Raw genomic sequence first — 12,371 nt, 5'->3', positions numbered from 1 at the left:
CAATGAAACATTTGTCATTACAAGGACGAAGAGATTTTGGGATAGCACATAAAAGAAGTGGTAGAAATAAAAATATCTAAAAATACCATTAACAATGATGATGGTTTGCAGCTAAGCACATCCTGAGACCCAGCCATTGCGAGGTTGAAGTGGGTGCAATGGATGTGCGACAGAACCATGGTGAGGAAGAGAGCATCAGTGACATCACAGTCAGCAGTGCAGTTAAATAACAGCAGGGACACGGCAGTCATTTATCACTTGACAATGGCCGAAGAGAGCTTGGTTGAAAGCTCGTGGGATTTTAATGACCTGACATGGCTGGAGGTCTGAGAAGATTTTATTAACAACACTAATTTTTGCATATTTGTGTATTATATTGAGAAACTGACTTGTTGATTGCCAGTGTAAACTGAAACCAATGTTGAGTATGTTACTGTCAGAACATGTTTATGAATGTGCTCTTTGAATAGTTTGACACTGTCATGCTGAATAATTGGATGTTGGAAGTGTCTACTTGTGAACAACATTTTGCATACAGGCTCAAACTGGTCATTGTATTGGCAGGAGCGACAAAAATGTGGAATAAATTATTTACAGCAATTTAATACACTTCCATCAATGAGATACAGAGGGCACACTAGAAATCATAGGTAGGCACATTCCAAACTGCTCCAATTATGTGCCTTACTACAAAGGGAGTGAGGGAGGAAAGTGATCAAGGAAGGGGGGGGGGGGGGGAGATATATATATATATATATATATGTGAAACTGTAATATTCTTCTAAGACGTTGTAATCTACAGCTATGCCTAATAGGTAGTTGTTTTATATGAGTGGGACATGAAATAAAATAATGTTGTAATAAATAATGTAAAATCATGTTTTGTAATTTCTCACCACATCACCTCATGTCATTAATCATCACATCATACTATGACTTGTCCAACATCATAATGTACAGGTGATAAACAAAAATATGGAAACACCAAAAAATATCACATTATCATGTGTAATATGGTGGAGGAAAACCGTTGGCATCCAAAACAGCTTCTAAGTCATCTCAGAATGGATAAATACAGACCCTGTACGGTTTTCGAAGGGAACCTTTTACCATTCTTCCTGAAAGTTAGTTGGAAGTTCAGGTACCGAAGGTGGAGGTGGATAATAATTATGCACCCTTGTCTCCACAGCAGACCACAAAGGATCCATAATATTGATATCAGGTTACTATGATGACACGGGCAGATGTGACAATTCATCCTAATGCTCACAAAACCAATCCTGGATGATGCGGGTTGTGTGAACTGGAGCCCTGTCGTCTTGGAACACAGTATCACTACTGGAGAACAAACACTGTACAATGGGATGAACCTGATCATCCAAAATGGTCACATAATCCTTGCCAGTATGTGTCTTTTCAGAGTAATCATGGGACCCAAGGAGTACTACACTATGGCTGGCCAAATCATCACTGAACCTCTGCCATGTTTCATTCTTGGGATGTGAACTCGGTCAGAAGTTTGAAGCCATGTGAAACAAGACTTACGTGACGAAATGACTTTCTTCCATTGCTCCATAGTCCAGTTCTTATGCCTTTGGCACCACGTTTTCGTGTTTGGGGCAACTGCATCACTGGTGAGAGGTTTTGGAATTCCAACTCACCCTCCAGTTCCTTCTTATGGAGATCCTCTCATATTGTTTTGGTGCTGACAGGATTTGCAAATGTGACATTCAATTCTGCAATGACTTTTTCAGCTGTCAGTCATCACATTCCTCTTCAGCGGCCATTTATCATTATCACTCAACACACACTTTTGTCCACACTGCGACTTAGCAGGTGAAGTTTTAGCACTTTCCTAATATGCAGTATAAATATTCACTACGATGCCTTTTGAAACACCAAACATTTTGGATTGCTTTGTTATGCAAGCACCCACCATAAGAGCACCAACAATTTGCCCATGTTTGAGTTCTCTTAGCTCCAACGTAATGACCTCACAAGTACACTGACCACGATCGACACTTGCAATGCATGAGGCCTGTTCAAAACATTCCACAACATTCGTAATTCTGCGTCAATGGTGTGTTGAAGCGAAATGTGGTTGGCATCACTGCACGCACCTGTGTTTAATGTGTAACTGCCCAAAGTTTTATTCTTGTATGTCTGTTAGTTATTTTCAGTGGTATATTGAGTAAAGCATTGTGTCACACGGTTTGCGAATTTCGAGATCGCAGAGTTAGAGAAGCAATGCGTCTGTTAAATTTTGTTTGAAACTCACAAAAACTTTTACAGGGACACACCAAATAAAGCAGGAAGCCTACGGTGATGAGTGCTTGGTGTTACGAATGGTTCACACAGTTTAAAAATGGCCTTTGTTCAGGATGCCCTTCGATGTCTACCAATGAAGCTCACGTCAGGAATATAAATGAAATTGGGCATGCTAACTGCAGAAAAATGGAACTGTTCAGTTGGATCATGTCATGAAATCCCGACACAGCAGCTTGGAAGCATCATGTTGCCACCAAGTCAAGCTTATGAGTCAAGACCAGAAAGACCTTTTGGATCATGCAAATGAGAATGAGATGTTCATTAAGAGAATCATAACTGGTGATGAGACATGTTGTGAGATGATGTGACCAGGGTTCAACCTTCACAATGAGTTAGAAAAGGTTCTCCGAGACAAAAAAAGCTCGTCAGTCAGATCAGATGTCACAGCCATGTTGATAGTTTTCTCTGACTTTGAAGGATTAGTTCATCATGAATTCACGCCACAGGGGCAAAGTGTTGGTTGATGCTACTATCGGGATGTGTCGCGATTCCTGCTGGACGATGTGAGAAGGAAACAGCCTGAAATGTGGTGAGACAAATCATGGTTCTTGCATCGTGATAACACACCTGCACATTCACCCCTGTTGGTACATGACAACTGCACAAAAAACTAAATCACTGTGCTTCTTCATCCTCCGTACTCTCCAAACCTGGCCACTGGGGACTTTTTTTATTTCCAAAGTTGAAAACCATGTTGAAGGGATGAAGATTTGCAATGATAGGCGAGATAAAAGAAAATTTGCAGATGGGGCTTCATGCGATCCAGCAAAAGGATTACCAAAACTGCCTCTGGAAGTGGAAACGGCATTGGGAGCAGTGTATCAATTGTGGAGGAGAGTATTTTGAAGGAGACCATGCACAATACGTAAAGGGTAAGTATAGAAAAATGCAGCAGTGGAGGCTTGGCTAGCATCTGCATTTATGTTCAAACATGCATTTCTCACGATGTTTCCGTATTTTTATCCAACCCCTGCATGCTTTGTGCATCACCTTGGTATGTCTTACAAGAACTATTCAGGGGACAAGTAAATAATAAATTATCTACTTGAAGACATTATTTTGGGAATGGATTGGATTTTGAAGGCTGATGTAGATTTCAACTGCTCTAACAAACAGTTAGTTTTTGAACACCCTATGAACAGAATTTCTTCAAAGACAAAAACAATTGTTCAAAAAGGAATAGTTAGATCAGGGAGTCACATGCTAATGAAAGCAGACATTTTGATGATTTTGGTTCTATCATGTACTGTAGAAGTCAAATTAGAAGGATCAGAAAGTTTACATTTGGGGCAGAATACAGAACTGAGAGAATTGCGTTGGGAGTATTATGATGTATTTGATGAAAAACCGGAAAAAGTTAGAAACTATGAGTGCATGTTAAAGCTAAGGCCTCATCACCAATTCTTTATAAAAACATATTGTATTCCTCTTTCAAAAACAGAAGTAGTAGAAAGAGAATTGCAAAAAATGTAAAGCTGGAGGATAATAGTGTGTAGGAGTAGAGAGTAAAACAACCCACTTATTGCTGCCTCTAAAAATGACGGGGCCATAAGACTTGTTCTAGACTCTAGCCAGCTTAATAAATTTTTATAGAGAGAAACTGATCACCCTATGAATACTGATGAATTATTACACTAATTTAAGCATATTAAATCCATGACTAGTTTAGATCTTATTCTGGGCTTCACCAAATTCCACTTCAGCTTGATTTTAGAAAATATATTACTTCCTTGTATGGGGATACGTGTTACAACAGAGTATCAGGTACCATTTGGATTTATTGTACCTGTTGCTGAGTTTGTTCATTCTTTGGGCTTTGTTTTGGGAAAAGATCTGTTTGTGTCCTACGATTATGCGGCACAATTACAGTCCCGCCCCGGTCAGCAGTTGGTACCAAGGCTGCAGGTCTTGTCCCGTCACTGTAGAGGGCGCACAGAGTATCAAAGCACAGCACCACTGGAGTTGATGAGAGAGCAAATGTGACATTGTTACAGAGTCTCATTTGCGACAGTGGACCAGCTGCATCTTGAAGCCTGCTCTGCGGCCATGGGCAGCAACCGATTGATACATTGTACATGGTGGTGAGTGCATCTGGGAAGTACCATCAAGTGTAGTCTTCATTCCAGCGTGGCTGGTTCCAGATCTTGTATCATGCAGGAGGCAGATGGAACTTGAAGACAACACCTGGAAAAAGGATGAATGGCTGCTGACTCACAACACGACAGCAGCAATTAATGCACCACCCAGTACTGTCTTGGATCACAGAAGGTCTGTTCCTGGAGGCATACTGTGAGCAGTGGAATAGCCAGAGCTTGGAGCCAAGGCCATGGCTGGTTGCTGGCTTACAGCAAACATATAGTGGATGAGCCATTTGATGTTCGGTTGCAAGGCTGCAACACGGCCAAATTTGGAAATGTATACCCGCAGAGCTCAGTGTCAGATGGCACCCACAAACACCGAGTGAGAGGTGCCACACACAGAGAGAATAGTAGCAAAATGGTGTTTTGGTGGTTTCCAGGAAAACTTGTGTCTGGAGTGCAGGGATGCCACTATGACTAGTACTGTGTGTCACGTACACTGCACTACCCAAGTAAGGTGCAATAGACAGCTTTGAACTTGTTCCGGATTCAGTGAGGTACCTTGATGGCCTTATTTAGTTGTGCGTCTCTGCAAACATTGCCCATTATCTACTGACAGGCGATTGAAGATGCACTGTAGTTGTCACACAGTGATCCTACTTACCTTGTTATCTCATTGCAACTTGTTATGTGAATGCCTTGGGGTAGCTTCACAATTGTACTCTCAAAACATTATTTCTTAAGTTGTCTTATTTTTGAGTTCGGTATTGCAGTACCCTTCCAGATTGATATTTGACTGTGCTAAGGACTTGTTATAAGCTTACCATCTGATGCTATTTATAAGACTGGATGACATGTCCGCACGCATGGAAGAAGGTAGTAAGTTAGTGCAATAATTTGGCACAAGGCATCATTACAGTACGCCCTGTTGGTTAGTGTGTACTGTATTTCTTCTGTGTAATTTAAGTTTTAAGTGTGATATAGTCTTATGCATCTTAGGAAGAAAAGGACAAAGGGGCAATGGGGGAGGGGGGGGGGGGAGGGGAGAAGCGAAGTGACACACATGTGGGGGCTAGTAGAAGAATAAAGATTTTACATTGGAGTTAACATTATTGTATGCAATTAGATAATAACTTGTTTCTGATGAAACCTGCATAGTGTATTATTAATTGTTAAAGCGGTTTATGTTATGAAATTTAGCACAGAAAAACATACATATTTCCATTTCTTATTTATATTAACCTTTCATGACTGTAAAATCAAATAGTGGGAACTCCAGGTTGGGATATTACAATATAAGGGAAAGATAAATTTCCACTCACTGTAGAGATGCACACTGTGTCACAAACAGGCACAATGAAAACACTGTTACACATTTAGCTTTCAGCCAAAGCCTTCTTCAGAAAAGAAACCACACACACATTCATTCACAGAAGCAAGCACACCTCACGCATGCATGACACCCTTCTCTGGCAGCTCCGACTTTCTGAGCTGCTGGTCATTTATGCGTGAAATGTGCTTGCTTGTGTGAGTGAAGTGTGTGTGCATTTCCTTTTCAGAATAAAGCTTTGGTCGAAAGTTAAATGTGTAATTTTCTTTTTGCTGTGCTTGTCTGCACCTTAACGTGTCACCTTTACAGTTAGTAGCAATCAATCTTTTCATTATATTATTTTTTTCACTGTAATTCAAATAAAATATTAATTGTAATAATGCTAAAAGTATGGGATATTGTCAGAATCTTACACAAGGGCTGGTGTTATGCAACAGTAGTTTAGTTGTTGTTATGCAGTTGTTGCAAAATAGTGGGAATGACAGAAGTGAAAACAGGTAATAACCAAGGAAATTACAAAGCTTCAATCTCGGGGAAATTACAAAACTTGGATCTCAAAATTTATTTAAAAAATATAAAACATGTTCAACTTCATGTGTATGAAATTACTTTCAAACATACAGTGGTCGAGGGCACTGAAGAAGATGTACCGTTACAATGTTCCTGCAGAGATGGTGATGATGTGCACTTTCACTTCAGTTCTCATGGACACCCAACTGCTGAAGATCCTTTAGCGGTTCATCCTCCCATCACTTCTTTGTTCTTCCAATTGGACGAGTTCCATCAGGTTTCCCGTAAGCACAGTTTTAGCCCAGCACATTTCTGGGCTTCTAGCAATACACCCTGTCAGGCTTATTCTTTCATTTTCTGCACAAAGTTTGATTGTTTCATGAGGTCATACAGTTGCGAGTTCTTTCTATTCCTTCATTTGTTCTCTTTGCACACTGGTCCGAAGGTCTTTCCCATGATTTTCTGTCCAAGAACCCATGATTTTCTGCTCAAGGATCAGCAGGTTCTCTTCATCTTTTTTTGTGGTGTTTTAGCATTTCTGTCCCACATGACAATACTGCATTATAGACTTTAAGTTTAGCCTTAACTGACAGATTTTTTGATGACAATATGTGCTTCAGACCGAAATACATTTTAGACCCATTGACAACACACTGATTAATTTCTTGATTTAGGTTGTTATGCCTGTTGCACCAGCTGCCAAGCTGCTTAAAATTTTCCACTCTGGTTATATTCCAAATTTCATCCTGCAATGGCTTCTCTGGGTACTTCTATCATTTCAGTCTTTTCCATACCAATTCTCAGTCTGACCTTACTGGCATTCTCTTCTAAGCCCTCTTTTCCTCTGACTGCAGTGTTGTCAGCATATCCCAATACCTGTATTCTTCCACTTAGATTCACCCTTTTACCTTCTCTTTTCATTTCCTGAATTACTTTCTGCAGGACCAAATTAAAAAGCAATTGTAAAATGGCATAACTTGTCTCACACCCATTGTGATGAATTTCTTTGATAGCTCCCCCTGGTATTTCATCTTCACTTTTGTCTCTGCTCTACAAACCTTCACCAAGTTAATTACATTCCTTGGTATGCCAAGGTCCCTCAGAATATTGTACATACTTAACCTATGTATACTATAATACGCCTTTGAGAAATCTACAAATGTCACCAGGAACCAATGGCTGAATTTCTAGCACTCTCCCAGATTTGTCTCATGGTGAAAATTTGATCCATGGTTGATCTTCCTGCCTGAAACTCTCCAACAATATTTTCAGCAAAAGGTTTCAGCTTTTGAATTATTAATGATAGCACTTTTATGATACACTTAGAAGAGAAATATCTTTATAATTACTACAATTCCTTTTACTATTCTTTTCATGTGGTGGGACCTTATTATTTATTCTTCAGTTTCTAAATTGCTCTATATACATCCTGTTTGATCACATCTTCCTCTACAGCTTCTCCAATTATTGCTTCTGGATCTTTTTAGTATCTTCTACATTCAGTAACTGCTCAAAACATTCCCTCCATCTGTCCAGAATTCTTTGCTTGTTCGTTAGCATATTTCCATCCTTATCATTAATAACTGAAACATCTTTCTGCTGTCAAATATTGTATTTGCCTTCCCCATTGCATTAATCATGTTAATCATGAATTTTTTGCCCTCAGAAACCTGTTTATTTCTCTTTTCATGTTATTGAATTCTTCTTACTTTGCTGCACAATTTCTATCCATCATGAATGTTTCCCTAACTCTCTTCCTGGCCTTCAGAGCTTGTTTACATTTATTCTTGATTACTGGCTTTGCTTCTCCTGGAATTTCCTTGGCACTTCTATTAAAGTTTCTTTATATCTTCCCACTGATTGTTAGCACATTTTTTGGCACTGTGATTTGATGGCACAACTCTAGATCCTTAAGCTTCTGAACATCAAACTGTCTCTTGACCATGTCGTTCCTCTTTCTTTTGTAACACAAATGTAGTTGTAGTGTGTCGGTTACTAGATAATGGTCTGTGTCCATATAGCCCCCTGACAGACCTAACACCTGCCATATACGTCTTCTACCTCTCATCTATAAGCATATGATCAATCTGATTGATTGTATATACGATCAATCAGACTGATCACATATAAAATTGCCAAAAAGAAAATCCAGGATATTCGCTGCAAAACACAATAATGAATAATCACAACAATCAGGACTTTGCTCTGTGAGATGCGGTGTTGCGGATCTGTCAGATGTTTGAAAAGGTTAAGAAAACATTACTGCCAGTTGTATATTTATTAATTACAAGAACACAGTAGTCTTCCCCAGGACATCAGTAGCTTTGGTGTGCTGCTGGAGTGGGTGTCAGGAGAGAGGATGCAGAAGCATGCATGCCTCACAGTATCGGAGCAGCAGCAGTGGCTCACATAGCAAACTGCTATGTCATGGGTGGACGATGACCCCGCACCGCCAACACAGCCAGCATGGGCCAGTAGTCTGCAGCTCTGCTAAACAGTCGCCAGATCACTCTTGTTAACATCAAAGCTCAACGCCGAGGAGAGGCATCCTCCAGAGCCACTTAGAGTGCATGTATCTATGCAGAGGAACGTTGCAGCCTCCCTTTAGGAGAGAGAGGCTGGCAGCATCAGGGTCCAACGAATGGCAGCAGTGGCTCACCTCCACAATGTCGGATGATGATATGCTCGTAGGCCCTGTTAATTAGGCTTCCAGAATGCCGGCTGGATGGAGACAGTCACAGCACCAAATCAGTCTTGGCTGGGTTGTAAGTGCTGCAGCTCACAGCAGCTATGGCCCTCCAACAGGACTAGGTGCACCACGGAAGTTCGAAGGCAACTAGACAAGAAGAGGGTCAACCAACATAAGCCTCATGACAGGGCTGCTGCAACTGAGTAGATATCCATCAGAACAGAAGTAGTATTTATGATGGGTCACTTGTGTGCTCTGATACGGTGAGGCAGCAATGACATCATGCGTCCTGGTTTACTCATTTGGACAGCTCTCTTGGACACTTCAGGATTTGTCAGCTTTGGCTTTCAGATGCTCTTTTCTAATGTCTCTGTAACTGAATAGTTAATCTTATGACAGATCTGGGATTTCTTGTGACACCTTGTGCAGTCACCAGTATAAGAGCAATCTTCTGTCGCCATGATGTCATTGCTAGCATTTGCTTGTTTGAGGACTCAGCCAGTTCGGAGTGGTGCTATAGCTTCTGCATTCACTGCAACTCAATCTGCATTTCTCTCTTATTCTGTACATGTTATGGACGTTTAACAGGTTGAAGGTAGGAGGATACTTTAAACAAGCTATGTTACAAAAAATGCCAAATTTCAATAAGGCTTGTGTAAAAGATGCTTTATTAGTAACAATGCAGCTTTGAATGTAATAAACAAAAATGAATAAATGGTCACTTAGGTTACAGCTGAATAAAACACAAATGTTGAGAACTTTGCAACCACACAGTAAGCAAACCGTTACATTTGCTCTTGCATAGAATAGAAATGATATTTACACATTGTACAAGAATGATTTAGTACACAAACTTGATTTGACATTCAATAAGACACTTGATTGTGGCTAAGTGTCTTTTAGATCAACTTCAAACTGAATGTGTCCATCTGAAGCAACTGTAGCTTCTGCCCACCTTCTTCTTTAAAATGTATTCTCTATTTGTTCATCTACACAAAAACAATTTATTAGCTAAAAATTTATATGCATTTTCATAAAACATTTCAACAAAAACATGTCAACTTGACATACAAATTTCCAAATTGAAAAAACATTAAATTATATGTATTTACTCTTGTTCTTTCTCTCCTACAATCTCTTAAAAAGAAAAGAGGAGATAGAGAATGGTCTATGAGTGTGATGTCATGTGCCTGCTTTTTGCAGCACTGCAACCTGGCATATTACTATCACTAGTGTCTGCAGTTGATATCAATATCACCCCCCCCCCCCCCCCCCGCCTCCTCTCTCTCCCCTTTAAGGAAGAAGCATTAGAAGGTGTTTGAGTACCTCACTCTTAGCGTAGCCCTTCTACGATAGGTAGAGAGTCAAAACAGTGGCCTTTTATGGGAATCAAATTGATCACTCTTCTTGTTTTCTATGTACATGTTCAATAATTGCAAATAGTTGAAGCAGTCACAGAGGAAGAACAGTAGGTGTTATAATAAACATTTACATTTTCCCTGTCATCAATCAGAAAATAATTTATACTGAAACTATCTTGATCAAACAGTGTAAGATGTTTTGCATGATATCTACCCCAAAAGTTTCACTTGTGCTGGCACTTTAATTCATCCACATTAATCCAAAAGACATTAATACTCTACAAATAAGTAAGTCACTTATGGATTTTTCATTACCTTTTTCTTCTTTCGAAATGAGAAAATGATGAAGGAACAGTAATCTAGTAGACCAGTTGGTTAAAATGAGCACTCTTACAGTTCTTTACATGGTTCACCATCTTCGGAACACACTTTTCATTTATGTTTGGTTACTGTGGGTAAGTTACTTATGTGCTGTTTTTCCTACATTGTTTGTGGAGCACAAAAAGGGGCTCTGATGCAGGATTGCGCCCACTGCTGAGAACCTTCAGATCCAGAGGTGTTATCTGAGGCATCAGAGCAGAAGTAGCATTTGCAATCAAACATCTCAGCTGAGGGACAATAGCAAAGAATACCATGGACATTTTGCATAAACACATGGAGCACAGATGTTTGTACTTATGTCTATTGCTTGGACTTATAGTGCTGCAATTAACATTATAGTGGGTGACTTCAACATGGAGCTGAAACAAGTTATAAACTGTACAGGTGATTCAAGTAATGTTATGTTCTTTATATAGTGCAAAAGATACTATCTCTAAGTTCTTTAAACTGAGTCTCCTATATAAAAATATGAAGTTGTTAAACTCATATCAGACACATTGCACGAACATTACATCTCAGGGTTGTGAGAATTAGCATAGTATTCACTCCAAAACATATCTTTCACTCTGTAGCACAGGATGCACATTTAGGACATCCTTGTAAGTTAAACTGTGTGCCGGACTGAGACTTGAACTGGGAACCTTGCTTTCTCATGGGCAGTGCTTTACCCAGTTATTCTATCCACGCACAACTCACAGAAAGTCCTCAAACCTTAACTTCTGTCAATATGTCTCTCGTACTTTGAAGCTTTCCTGCCTGTCATATTCCACTGGAATTCCTGGAGAAAATGATACTGCATAACTGTCTGAGTCACAGCTGAGGGAAGGGTCCAGAGACTCCCCCCCCCCCCTCCCCCTCTCAATCATCTAAGTAAAATAGAACATGACATAGTTGCTGTATAGTGAAACTGAAAGATATATTGATTTTCAATCATATGACGAAAAATGGGATATGCACTATTGATAGTCAACAAGGCCATCAACAGATTTCAGTTATTGAAATATTAATAGCACTATTGGCTATTGCGCATCCCTACTTTAGCCAAGATAAACTACTGTACACTGTTAGCGTTATTTGAGCTCAGTTGCTGTTTTGTTAATGAGTTCAGTTCTCACTTGCAATTGAATTTAATGTAAGTGCTGCTGTTTGTTGTTTTTGTGCTATGTTAGTTTCTAATTTTGGGTATGTTTGTAACATGAAAAAAAGGAAAACTGAGTTTGAATCATCCATTCGCATTATGATAAGTTAAAAATATGTGCACACTACTATAAAAGTGTAATTATCTATCTACAGCTGTTAATTGTTAGCACTGGAGTTATTTGGATGGAAGAACTTTGGGGTTGCCATTTTTTAGTATTTCATGATGCTGCAGATTGGTAAACAATATGACAAATAACATTATATTAAAATCAGTGCATAAACATTAAACAGCATTTGCCTGCATTACCGAAAAATCACACTGATCAACAAAAATGTCACTCAAACATTGATGGTTGCATTTCTTTGAAAAATTTACTCAAAATTCTATGATTAGTGGCCTAAATGCCAACATATTGCCCCTGGTGACCTGGGTGGTACTCAGTTATAAACACCTGTTCAGGTACAAACGATGGCGGAGGAAGTTGTGGAGAGCGGAAGGGATATGTGATGATAGCATCTTCTATAGCTCGTTCATTTCTAAATGATTTTATCAG

General features: G+C 39.5%; 1 protein-coding gene across 8 annotated transcripts in view; it reads right to left on the bottom strand.

The window, feature by feature from the left end:
• Positions 1–4,383: 4,383 nt before the first annotated feature.
• LOC124777335 (L-gulonolactone oxidase-like) overlaps positions 4,384–12,371 on the bottom strand; it is a 60,552-nt gene continuing 52,564 nt past the window's right edge. For 4 of the 8 annotated variants that reach the window (XR_007015716.1, XM_047252695.1, XM_047252694.1 and 1 more), the window contains exon 5: positions 9,622–9,924. The gene's annotated coding sequence lies outside the window, so the exon portion shown is untranslated. Of the gene's footprint in view, positions 4,513–9,060; positions 9,083–9,621; positions 9,925–10,232; positions 10,860–12,371 lie in introns of those variants that run through there. The other 4 variants (XM_047252698.1, XM_047252700.1, XM_047252701.1 and 1 more) reach the window with 4 other exon arrangements.

The sequence above is a fragment of the Schistocerca piceifrons genome, chromosome 2 (genome assembly GCF_021461385.2).
Source record: "Schistocerca piceifrons isolate TAMUIC-IGC-003096 chromosome 2, iqSchPice1.1, whole genome shotgun sequence".
NCBI lineage: Eukaryota > Metazoa > Arthropoda > Insecta > Orthoptera > Acrididae > Schistocerca > Schistocerca piceifrons.
The sequence above is the reverse complement of the archived record's forward strand: the minus strand, read 5'-3'. Positions and strand labels throughout refer to the sequence as shown.